Raw genomic sequence first — 13,545 nt, forward strand, 5'->3', positions numbered from 1 at the left:
TTGGTTTATTTTTAAAGTTTTATATTTTATAAATATTATAAATTAAAATACCCAAATAACATTTTAAACATTTATGTTACAATCCCCGTAACGTACACATCTGTGTGATTATATTTACAAAAAAAAATATTAATTAAATAAATTTATTCGCTATGTCTGGACGAGGTAAAGGTGGTAAAGTAAAGGGAAAGGCAAAGTCAAGATCAAGCCGAGCAGGATTACAATTTCCTGTTGGAAGAATTCACAGATTATTACGAAAAGGAAATTATGCTGAACGAGTAGGTGCTGGTGCCCCAGTATATTTGGCTGCTGTTATGGAATATTTGGCTGCAGAAGTTCTCGAGTTAGCTGGTAATGCTGCCCGTGATAACAAAAAAACACGTATCATTCCACGTCATTTACAATTGGCAATTCGTAATGATGAAGAATTAAATAAATTATTATCTGGTGTAACAATTGCTCAAGGTGGTGTATTACCAAACATTCAAGCAGTGTTATTACCAAAGAAAACTGAAAAGAAAGCATAAATTAAAAACATTGCATTAATTTTTATAATAATAATACATCGATCATAGGCCTTTTAATAAAAGGCCACAAATTTATTTAAAATAAGAGTAAAAATTATTTTTATAAATAATATATTATAATATTTTTTTAAAGAATCAATTTAAATAATTATAAATTAATGATTCTTTTTTTTTTTTTTTTTTTTTATATGTTATTATGGAAATAATTCATCATATTATGATGACATTTAGGTAACATATTATAAGAATATTCATAAAATATTATCAAAATAATATTGTATTATGATGATATTTAGACAAAATATTATAAGAATATACACAAAATATTATCAAAATAATATCATTAGATAACAAAACTGTTCATGATACTCATACCTTTACTAGAGATAAAAGTATCAGGATGCACTTGTATTAATACATATTATCACAACATCACAAAATATTTTTTAAAAGGAAAAATTTTTTTAAAATTATTATAAAATTTGATTGAATTAAATTTCAATTTATTTTTTTAATAATTAAAGAAAAAAAAAAAAAAAGCATATAAACTTTCTATTGAAAATGTTATTTTAAACTAGATGGCCAAGTGAACTTCGTTACACAAACAATATATGACGTATTCGTTATTTAAATAATCAGTATCCTTTGATATTATATCAATACGTTACTCTCTTCTTTTGATACATATTAATAAAATTTCAATTTATAAGATTTTATGTCAATTATATAAATAATATTATAAATTTTCTAAATACATAAGTTAAGTAACAAAAAATTTGAATAACAAGATAAATTTATATATTATGTTTTAATACTCGATACTATAATATATCGCATCCGTTACCAATTATTCGGTATCCTTTGATTTATACACAGAATGAACTAAAAATATATATCAAATTTATTTTATTTATTTATATATTTAATATTATTATTATTATTTTATATTACAAAGTTTCTTAACGAAGCTTACAATGATTTCTCATATCGTACTTAACAAAATTATTTAGATCATATAAAATTTAAATTGTTAAAAAATTTGTATATTTATTATTATTATTATTTATTTTTATTAAAATTACATAACATAAAATTAATAATATTTTAATAATTATATAAATTAATTCTTATTTAAAATAATCTTATATTAATCTCAACAAATACTCTAATAATATATTTTGTCATAAATTTTTTTATATTTAAAATAAATATTATAATATATAAATACTTATATCAGTATAAAATTTCTTTATATAATTATGAAAAAATTAATTTAATAGTTAATTATTGATATTAATGCATAAATAAAAGTATTTTCTAATGAAATATATTTTGTCAATGTTCGATTAACACATTTCATAATAATACGTTTTCATTATTGACAAAAAAAGTTTTTCTAAAAATGAAATCTTATACTATAATATATATATTTATATATTAAATTTTTTAATTATTTATATACTAATAATTTATAATAAATCGATATTAAATAAAAAATAAAAATATACACTTTTTAAGTTTACCTTAAAAATATTATTGTTTTGTATGATTGAAATAATTAATATTAAACTATGTTTATTAATAATTGTTAATAAAAAAATTAAATATATTTTAATTTATAAAATAAATATTATTATTAAATTTATAATTTATTATTTTATATATTATAGAAATTGAAAAAATAAATCATGTTTACTACGACAGTAAATTAGAAATACTATTTAATTTTTATGTGTTTTCTACATGGTACTTTGACTTACATAGGGACTTATATTATTGTGAATAATGATATAATTGAAAACCTTTATTTTTTATTTGATAGAATTATTATATTTTATCATTTAAATATTTATAATAAATACATTATTTTTATAAAGTAAAAAAATATGGCCGAAGAAAATTCTACAGCTGTTGCAGCAACTGCGGTTACTGCTGCTTCTACAACACCAACAAAAAAAGCAACAGCTTCTGGTGCTAAACGTACAAAACAACATTCAAAACCAACACATCCACGTACATCAGAAATGGTTGTTAACGCAATTAAAAATTTAAAAGAACGTGGTGGTTCATCATTACAAGCAATTAAAAAATATTTAGCTGCAAATTATAAAGTGGATTCTGATAAAATTTCACCATTTATTAAAAAATATTTAAAAGCTGCTGTAACTGAGGGAGCCTTGGTACAAACTAAAGGTAAAGGTGCATCTGGTTCATTCAAATTGGCTGCTTCCGCTTCATCTAATTCTTCAGCTAAATCAAAAGTATCCAAAAAAGAAAGTGGAGCAAAAGGTTCAGCAAAGAGTGCTAAAAGTAAACGGGCACCAAAAGAAAAGAAAGCCACAACTACATCATTGGCAGCCAAAAAGCCTAAAGCAAAAAAAGCGACTCCATCATCATCAACTGCTGCTAAAAAAGTTACTGCAAAATCATCAGCGGCATCAAAAAAAGCACCAGTTAAAGCAAAACCAGCAAAAAGTACAAAATCCGCTGCCAAAAGTAGCCCTGCTCGTAAACCGAAAGCACCAAAAGCTAAGAAAGCTTCTGTTGCCAAATCATCTCCTACAAAAATTAAAAAAGCAGCACCAAAAAAGAAATGATCTGTTACTTTAATAATATATTGAAATATTTCATTATTTTTGCTAAAAAATGAAAATAACATAGGCCTTAATACAGGCCACAAATTAATATTTGATAAGAGTAAATTATTTTTTGTATAAATATTTTATAAAATAATAGTTAAGAAACATTTGCCACAGTCAGTACCACGGATGGGTGGCCACTTGAGAATACTGTGTGCGGTTGCATTTTTATTTAAAATATATGGTATAATAAATAAGTATATATTTAAATTGATTACTTCATTGAAAATTTTAATAATATACTTTAATATTAATGATATTTATGAAAAATATATATTTGTAAAAATTTTCATTTATTACTGGCAACAGCCATACCACGTTGAAAACACCGGTTCTCGTCCAACCTATAATAGTAAATAAAAGTTTTGTAATATATGTTATGTATGTAATGTATTGTATTTTTAAATGTTGATTAATAAACTGTTTTTGAATTTGAATTGGTTCTCGTCCGATCACCGAAGTTAAGCAACATTGGGCACAGTCAGTACTTGGATGGGTGACCGCTTGGGAACACTGTGTGCGGTTGCCTTTTTATATTAAAAATATAAATTATTTTTCTTCTTTTCTTTTTTTTTACACACCATATATAAATATATGTTATTTAGAAATGTAAACCTTTTATATTATTCGTCAACAAATAAATATTATTTTTTGTATAAAATTTTATTGCATTTATAACTCATATCATGGTTACTTTAAAGCGAGAAGTTTTTTTAATATTTCAAATGAATATAAAATAATATAAATTTTATGAAATTTATTTATTTTTAGAAATAGCAATCGCTTATAATTATAACAAAATTTTAATAATGTTTAATTTTATTTCAATAATTTATATATATATATATATATATATATTTTTTAATAAAAATAATATACTCTTATTTAATAATATATGTTGGTCCTATATATAGGACCGAAAATATTTCTTATTTGTTTTTTTTTTTTTAAATTGTCATTTAAAACGCTTATGCACGTTCTCCACGAATACGTCTTGCCAATTGTATATCCTTAGGCATAATTGTAACACGCTTTGCATGAATTGCGCATAAATTGGTATCTTCAAATAAACCTACTAAATAGGCTTCACTAGCTTCTTGTAATGCCATAACAGCTGAACTTTGGAAACGTAAATCGGTTTTAAAATCTTGTGCAATTTCACGTACTAAACGTTGGAATGGTAATTTACGAATTAACAATTCAGTACTTTTTTGATAACGACGAATTTCTCGTAAAGCTACTGTACCAGGACGATATCTGTGTGGTTTTTTTACTCCACCAGTTGCTGGTGCACTTTTACGTGCAGCTTTCGTTGCTAATTGTTTTCTTGGTGCTTTACCACCAGTTGATTTACGTGCAGTTTGCTTGGTTCTAGCCATTTTCAAATAATAATGTTTCTACAAAAAAACACACAATTTTAAAAATTATATTCGACAATTTGATACTACAAAGTCAAATGTTTAAATGCGAAATAAATGTGTTGTATTTATATTTATATGAAATTTCAAAATTTTTGTTGTCATATCCTATTGGATAGCTATCAGAGTATGGACTAATCAAATTGTATAGGCGTGGCTTAAAAAATCTTTAATGCTTTATATAAAAAGGCACAATTGTACCGGCGCTCACATACATTACAATACTTGTGAGGTTAACACACGTGTTATCCGTTCGTTAAAATATTGTAAATAATTTTTTATTAAAATGACTGGCAGAGGAAAAGGTGGAAAGGGTCTTGGAAAAGGGGGTGCAAAACGTCATAGAAAAGTTTTGCGTGATAATATCCAAGGTATTACAAAACCTGCAATTCGTCGTTTAGCACGACGAGGTGGAGTAAAACGTATCTCTGGTTTAATTTATGAAGAAACACGTGGTGTACTTAAAGTATTCCTTGAAAATGTTATTCGGGATGCTGTTACATATACTGAACACGCAAAACGTAAAACAGTTACAGCTATGGATGTTGTATATGCATTAAAACGACAAGGTCGTACTTTGTATGGTTTTGGAGGTTAAGAAAATATAATAATTTACTTAAAATATTTAGTAAATTTATTAAAGAATATTTAATACATCCGATAAATTTAAACAGGCTTTCCTTTTTGGGAAGCCACTAATTTTATTTATATAAGAGTAAATAAATTTGTTAATAAATATAACATATTATATAATTTGTTTACAACAAATTATTTTGTTTATAACATACATTACCAAATATTTTTATTTATTTTTTTTTTTTTATTGTAATATATCTGCAATAATAAATTATAATTTGTATATTATCTATTTTATTTTACAATAACTTATTGAATTTTTGAAAAAATTTTATTATAAATTAATATACTATTATATTTTTTATATATACAAGTTAAGAGTAACAAGTATCGATAGGAGATTATCGAATTTATAACTAATAAAACATTTCGCCTTAATCAAAGAAAATAAAGATTTTGCTATACCATTTTTTATACTTTCAATAAATAATTTATTATTAAATTTTTATTATTTCATTTATTTTTTAAAATTATTAAAAATATTTTTCTAATAATTATAAGCGTACATAAACAAGTAGTAAATGTAAAATGAAAATAATAAAGGTAATGTAATGCATTTGCATTACACTGATTTACGATATATATTCCGCGATATCCTTTATTATATTTAAAATTAATAATATTGATATACTAATAATAGATATATTCAAGCTATTAATATATAAAATTTTATATTAAATATGATATTAATAATTGTTTATTTTATTTTTTTGTATATATAAAAATAATTTACTCTTATTTAAAAAATTTGATGGCTCTCTTAAAAAGAGAGCCATTTTTATATGTTGATGTATTTTTATGTTATCAATTAAATAATATTTTCGATTTATTTATTTTGAACTTGTATATTTTGTAACAGCTTTAGTACCTTCACTAACAGCGTGCTTTGCCAATTCACCAGGTAATAATAATCGAACTGCGGTTTGAATTTCCCGACTTGTGATTGTTGAACGTTTATTATAATGTGCTAAACGTGATGCTTCAGCAGCAATACGTTCAAAAATATCATTAACAAAACTGTTCATGATACTCATAGCTTTACTAGAGATACCAGTATCAGGATGCACTTGTTTTAATACTTTGTAAATGTAAATTGCATATGATTCCTTGCGCTTCCTCTTCTTTTTCTTATCACTCTTTGATATATTTTTTTGAGCTTTGCCAGCTTTTTTTGCTGCTTTTCCACTTGTTTTTGGTGGCATTGTTACAAACAATTAATATACACAGATAGTTACAGAACACCAGTCAGTATATGTATGAGCGTGTCGTGTATACAACTAGCGTATTATATACGCGAAGATGGATATAACAATAAAAATGAATACTACTCTCTGATTGGCTGAAAATAATACTATAAGGTGATTGGTTTATTTTTAAAGTTTTATATTTTATAAATATTATAAATTAAAATACCCAAATAACATTTTAAACATTTATGTTACAATCCCCGTAACGTACACATCTGTGTGATTATATTTACAAAAAAAAATATTAATTAAATAAATTTATTCGCTATGTCTGGACGAGGTAAAGGTGGTAAAGTAAAGGGAAAGGCAAAGTCAAGATCAAGCCGAGCAGGATTACAATTTCCTGTTGGAAGAATTCACAGATTATTACGAAAAGGAAATTATGCTGAACGAGTAGGTGCTGGTGCCCCAGTATATTTGGCTGCTGTTATGGAATATTTGGCTGCAGAAGTTCTCGAGTTAGCTGGTAATGCTGCCCGTGATAACAAAAAAACACGTATCATTCCACGTCATTTACAATTGGCAATTCGTAATGATGAAGAATTAAATAAATTATTATCTGGTGTAACAATTGCTCAAGGTGGTGTATTACCAAACATTCAAGCAGTGTTATTACCAAAGAAAACTGAAAAGAAAGCATAAATTAAAAACATTGCATTAATTTTTATAATAATAATACATCGATCATAGGCCTTTTAATAAAAGGCCACAAATTTATTTAAAATAAGAGTAAAAATTATTTTTATAAATAATATATTATAATATTTTTTTAAAGAATCAATTTAAATAATTATAAATTAATGATTCTTTTTTTTTTTTCTTTTTTTATATGTTATTATGGAAATAATTCATCATATTATGATGACATTTAGGTAACATATTATAAGAATATTCATAAAATATTATCAAAATAATATTGTATTATGATGATATTTAGACAAAATATTATAAGAATATACACAAAATATTATCAAAATAATATCATTAGATAACAAAACTGTTCATGATACTCATACCTTTACTAGAGATAAAAGTATCAGGATGCACTTGTATTAATACATATTATCACAACATCACAAAATATTTTTTAAAAGGAAAAATTTTTTTAAAATTATTATAAAATTTGATTGAATTAAATTTCAATTTATTTTTTTAATAATTAAAGAAAAAAAAAAAAAAAGCATATAAACTTTCTATTGAAAATGTTATTTTAAACTAGATGGCCAAGTGAACTTCGTTACACAAACAATATATGACGTATTCGTTATTTAAATAATCAGTATCCTTTGATATTATATCAATACGTTACTCTCTTCTTTTGATACATATTAATAAAATTTCAATTTATAAGATTTTATGTCAATTATATAAATAATATTATAAATTTTCTAAATACATAAGTTAAGTAACAAAAAATTTGAATAACAAGATAAATTTATATATTATGTTTTAATACTCGATACTATAATATATCGCATCCGTTACCAATTATTCGGTATCCTTTGATTTATACACAGAATGAACTAAAAATATATATCAAATTTATTTTATTTATTTATATATTTAATATTATTATTATTATTTTATATTACAAAGTTTCTTAACGAAGCTTACAATGATTTCTCATATCGTACTTAACAAAATTATTTAGATCATATAAAATTTAAATTGTTAAAAAATTTGTATATTTATTATTATTATTATTTATTTTTATTAAAATTACATAACATAAAATTAATAATATTTTAATAATTATATAAATTAATTCTTATTTAAAATAATCTTATATTAATCTCAACAAATACTCTAATAATATATTTTGTCATAAATTTTTTTATATTTAAAATAAATATTATAATATATAAATACTTATATCAGTATAAAATTTCTTTATATAATTATGAAAAAATTAATTTAATAGTTAATTATTGATATTAATGCATAAATAAAAGTATTTTCTAATGAAATATATTTTGTCAATGTTCGATTAACACATTTCATAATAATACGTTTTCATTATTGACAAAAAAAGTTTTTCTAAAAATGAAATCTTATACTATAATATATATATTTATATATTAAATTTTTTAATTATTTATATACTAATAATTTATAATAAATCGATATTAAATAAAAAATAAAAATATATACTTTTTAAGTTTACCTTAAAAATATTATTGTTTTGTATGATTGAAATAATTAATATTAAACTATGTTTATTAATAATTGTTAATAAAAAAATTAAATATATTTTAATTTATAAAATAAATATTATTATTAAATTTATAATTTATTATTTTATATATTATAGAAATTGAAAAAATAAATCATGTTTACTACGACAGTAAATTAGAAATACTATTTAATTTTTATGTGTTTTCTACATGGTACTTTGACTTACATAGGGACTTATATTATTGTGAATAATGATATAATTGAAAAACTTTATTTTTTATTTGATAGAATTATTATATTTTATCATTTAAATATTTATAATAAATACATTATTTTTATAAAGTAAAAAAATATGGCCGAAGAAAATTCTACAGCTGTTGCAGCAACTGCGGTTACTGCTGCTTCTACAACACCAACAAAAAAAGCAACAGCTTCTGGTGCTAAACGTACAAAACAACATTCAAAACCAACACATCCACGTACATCAGAAATGGTTGTTAACGCAATTAAAAATTTAAAAGAACGTGGTGGTTCATCATTACAAGCAATTAAAAAATATTTAGCTGCAAATTATAAAGTGGATTCTGATAAAATTTCACCATTTATTAAAAAATATTTAAAAGCTGCTGTAACTGAGGGAGCCTTGGTACAAACTAAAGGTAAAGGTGCATCTGGTTCATTCAAATTGGCTGCTTCCGCTTCATCTAATTCTTCAGCTAAATCAAAAGTATCCAAAAAAGAAAGTGGAGCAAAAGGTTCAGCAAAGAGTGCTAAAAGTAAACGGGCACCAAAAGAAAAGAAAGCCACAACTACATCATTGGCAGCCAAAAAGCCTAAAGCAAAAAAAGCGACTCCATCATCATCAACTGCTGCTAAAAAAGTTACTGCAAAATCATCAGCGGCATCAAAAAAAGCACCAGTTAAAGCAAAACCAGCAAAAAGTACAAAATCCGCTGCAAAAAGTAGCCCTGCTCGTAAACCGAAAGCACCAAAAGCTAAGAAAGCTTCTGTTGCCAAATCATCTCCTACAAAAATTAAAAAAGCAGCACCAAAAAAGAAATGATCTGTTACTTTAATAATATATTGAAATATTTCATTATTTTTGCTAAAAAATGAAAATAACATAGGCCTTAATACAGGCCACAAATTAATATTTGATAAGAGTAAATTATTTTTTGTATAAATATTTTATAAAATAATAGTTAAGAAACATTTGCCACAGTCAGTACCACGGATGGGTGGCCACTTGAGAATACTGTGTGCGGTTGCATTTTTATTTAAAATATATGGTATAATAAATAAGTATATATTTAAATTGATTACTTCATTGAAAATTTTAATAATATACTTTAATATTAATGATATTTATGAAAAATATATATTTGTAAAAATTTTCATTTATTACTGGCAACAGCCATACCACGTTGAAAACACCGGTTCTCGTCCAAGCCAACAAAATAGAAAAAATAGTTAGTGAAAATAGCGAGAACACAAGTGCAGTGCCTCCAAGAATGGAAAACCAAAACAAAAACAATATACAAAACATTTTCAAAAAACAAACAGAAGTGCAAGTGCAAGTGCCCACAAAAAACAGATTTAATCCCCTAACCACTGAAGAAGGTCAAACAGAGGAAGATGTGGAACAAGAAGACACAGACCCAAAAGAAATTAATGAAAATGACAAAAACACAGAAAGGACACAAGGAGGTAAGAATAAACCACCTCCAATTGTTATACACAGCACTCCAAATAACCATAAGGAGTTCATGGAGCAAATAAAGGAACATGTGAAAAAGGGATTCCATGTGAAATACACGTTCAAAAAAACGAATCTATTCATCCATGACTCAAATGAATATAAAAACTACGTCAAAATTCTAGACAACGAAAACATGGAGTTCCATACATACACGGAAAGGACAGAAAAACACCACGCCTTCGTATTGGTCGGGCTACCAAGAGGAATCGACGAAGAGGAAATTAAGCAAGACATAGAGAAATGCCTCAAAACAAACATTATTAAAGTATATCCAATGAGATCCTCCTACAGATCTCTATATCTTGTGATCACCGGACAAAGCACGTCCCTAAAACAACTAACCCAAGAAGTTAAATATGTGTACAACGTAAAAATTACCTGGGAAAGGCACAGGAACGCCAAACTAATTATCCAGTGTCACAGATGTCAGGCCTGGTCACATGCCACTACGAACTGTAGAATGAACCCAAAGTGCCTAAAATGCGCAGGACCTCACTGGAGCCGTGACTGTACAATAAAAGAAAACACGGAAGAAAATAAAAAACTTTTAAAATGTGCAAACTGTGAAAATAACCACCCGGCAAACTCTACAGAATGCCGAATTTATATCAACAAAATCGAGCAGATAGAAAGGAGAAGAAAAACAAACACGGTCCCTGTAAGAAATCAACAAAAATTCGTGACAGCACCACTACCTCCAACAAATCCCTGGGCAATGAGAAACCCATTCACTCAAAATGATAGACCCACCCAAGTGTACGCTCATGTACACAGCCAAGCACCAACACAAACAACATCCATATCTACTACTACTAACATAAACAATTTGGTAAGTGAGTTTGACACATTAAACAAATTAATAGATGTAGAAAGAATGCTAAAATATGTAAAAGACCTAAACCATGACCTTATGAAATGCAAAAACGAATTAGAGAAATTCATGGTTTTCAACAACTTTTGCACAAAAAATTTTAGCCAATGTCCGCCGTAAAATGTGCGACATGGAATGCTAATGGGCTACGCCAAAACCTTGGTGAACTTAGATCGTTCATCAGAGAACAAAAGGTGGACATTATGATGATAAATGAAACCAAATTATCAGGAGAACATAAAATAAAAATTAGAAATTTTAATATAATTAGGAAAGATAGAACAACACAAGGCGGAGGTGTAGCAATAATAATAAAAAATAGCATTCCGTTTCGCACATTTGAAATCAATGGTTCCGTATCCATAGAATGCGTCGGAATCGAACTATTAAATAATATAAAAATTATTGCAGTGTATAACACTCCCGCTAACAAGTTCCCCATGGAGGATCTAGCAAAATTGTTCAGGATGGGTAACAAAATATTAGTAATAGGTGATCTTAATGCTCGCCATACGGCATGGAAGAATCATGTATCAAACACAAACGGACGAACATTACATAAATTCACTAACGACAATAACATCGTCATCCAACACACAGACAACCCCACACATTTTCCAACTAACGGAATGACACCCACCTTCATTGATCTTGTGATTAATAAAAATGTTAACAACATCACGCACCCAACCTCAATACCAGAGTTATCATCAGACCACAACCCGGTAATATTTAATATTACAAACTTAAATAAAGACAACACCAAACACATTGTCACTTCCTATAAATCAACCGATTGGGCAGAGTTTAGAAAAAAATTAAATTCAACAATAAAAATCAATAATAAAATAAACAATGCCCAAGAAGTTGATCAGGAAATAGATAACTTCACAAAAGGGGTGCAACAAGTCCAAAAAGCTCACAGCCGACGGGTCGTGATAGTTGATAACAGGTATCTCCCTGATGACAACACAAAAAACTTAATCAAATATAAAAATGCGATGAGGAAACTGTACCAAAAAAGATTTATACCAGGCCTCAAAGCAGATATAAACAAAATCACGAAAATGATCAGGAGGAACATTAAAAACAAGATCAATGAACAGTGGGAAAAAACACTAACGGACTTACAACCCGGTGACAGAACAATGTGGCGAATAACGAAGACGTTTAAAAAACCGAGACAACAAATCCCCACAATCACCACGAACGATAATAATTACATGACGGACAAAGACAAAGCTGACATAATAAGTGAAACTTTAGAGGAGATCCAGACTAACGAACAGACTACTCCACTAGAAGAGGACATAAAACGAAGAATACATGAATTCTTTCATACCACACAAACACCACAAAACAACACCAAAATAAAGCTCACAACCCCCCAAGAAATTAAAAACATAATTAAAACCCTCCCAAATAACAAAGCCCCAGGACAAGACGGGATAGACACCAAAATAATCAAAAACTTTACCACCAAAGCTATAGTACAACTTCAGTACATAATAAATGCAATCCTGAGGATAGGATACTTCCCTGAGTCCTGGAGAACGGCAATAGTGATCCCAGTACCGAAACCTAACAAGGATCATAGTAATCCCAAAAATTACAGACCAATAATCCTCCTGAGCACGCTGTCCAAGATAGCGGAAAAAGTCATTTTGGAAAGAATAAACAAGATAAGTCAGTCCAAAAATATAATAATACACGAACAATTCGGATTCAGAAGTGGTCATGGCACTTGCATGCAAGTTGCCAGAATAGCAAGTGACATAATACAAAATTTTAACAAAAGTAACGTCACGGCCATGGCCCTTCTGGATATTGAGAAAGCCTTTGACACGGTATATATTGATGGACTGATTTACAAACTAATAAATTATGACTTCCCAAGATGGCTAATAGCACTACTGGACAGTTACCTCAGAGGAAGGGGATTCTATGTAAAAATAAACAACAGCACATCGGAACTCCGACACCCAAAAGCAGGTGTGCCACAAGGATCGGTACTTGGGCCCATATTGTTCACCTACTTTATTAATGATATCCCAAAATTTGCCAAAACAAAAACTGCGATATACGCGGATGACACTGCCGTGTACGCCCACTCCTTTAATGCTCAGGTGGCAACAAAACAACTACAAATACACCTGGATATGATACTGAAGTTTGCCAGGGACTGGAAAATCAAAATAAATAACAACAAAACTGAACATATAATTTTTAGCAAAAAATTTACAAATATCAAAATCTACGATCCACTTAAGGTA

This window comes from Chrysoperla carnea, assembly GCF_905475395.1.
Source record: "Chrysoperla carnea chromosome X unlocalized genomic scaffold, inChrCarn1.1 SUPER_X_unloc_8, whole genome shotgun sequence".
Classification (NCBI taxonomy): domain Eukaryota; kingdom Metazoa; phylum Arthropoda; class Insecta; order Neuroptera; family Chrysopidae; genus Chrysoperla; species Chrysoperla carnea.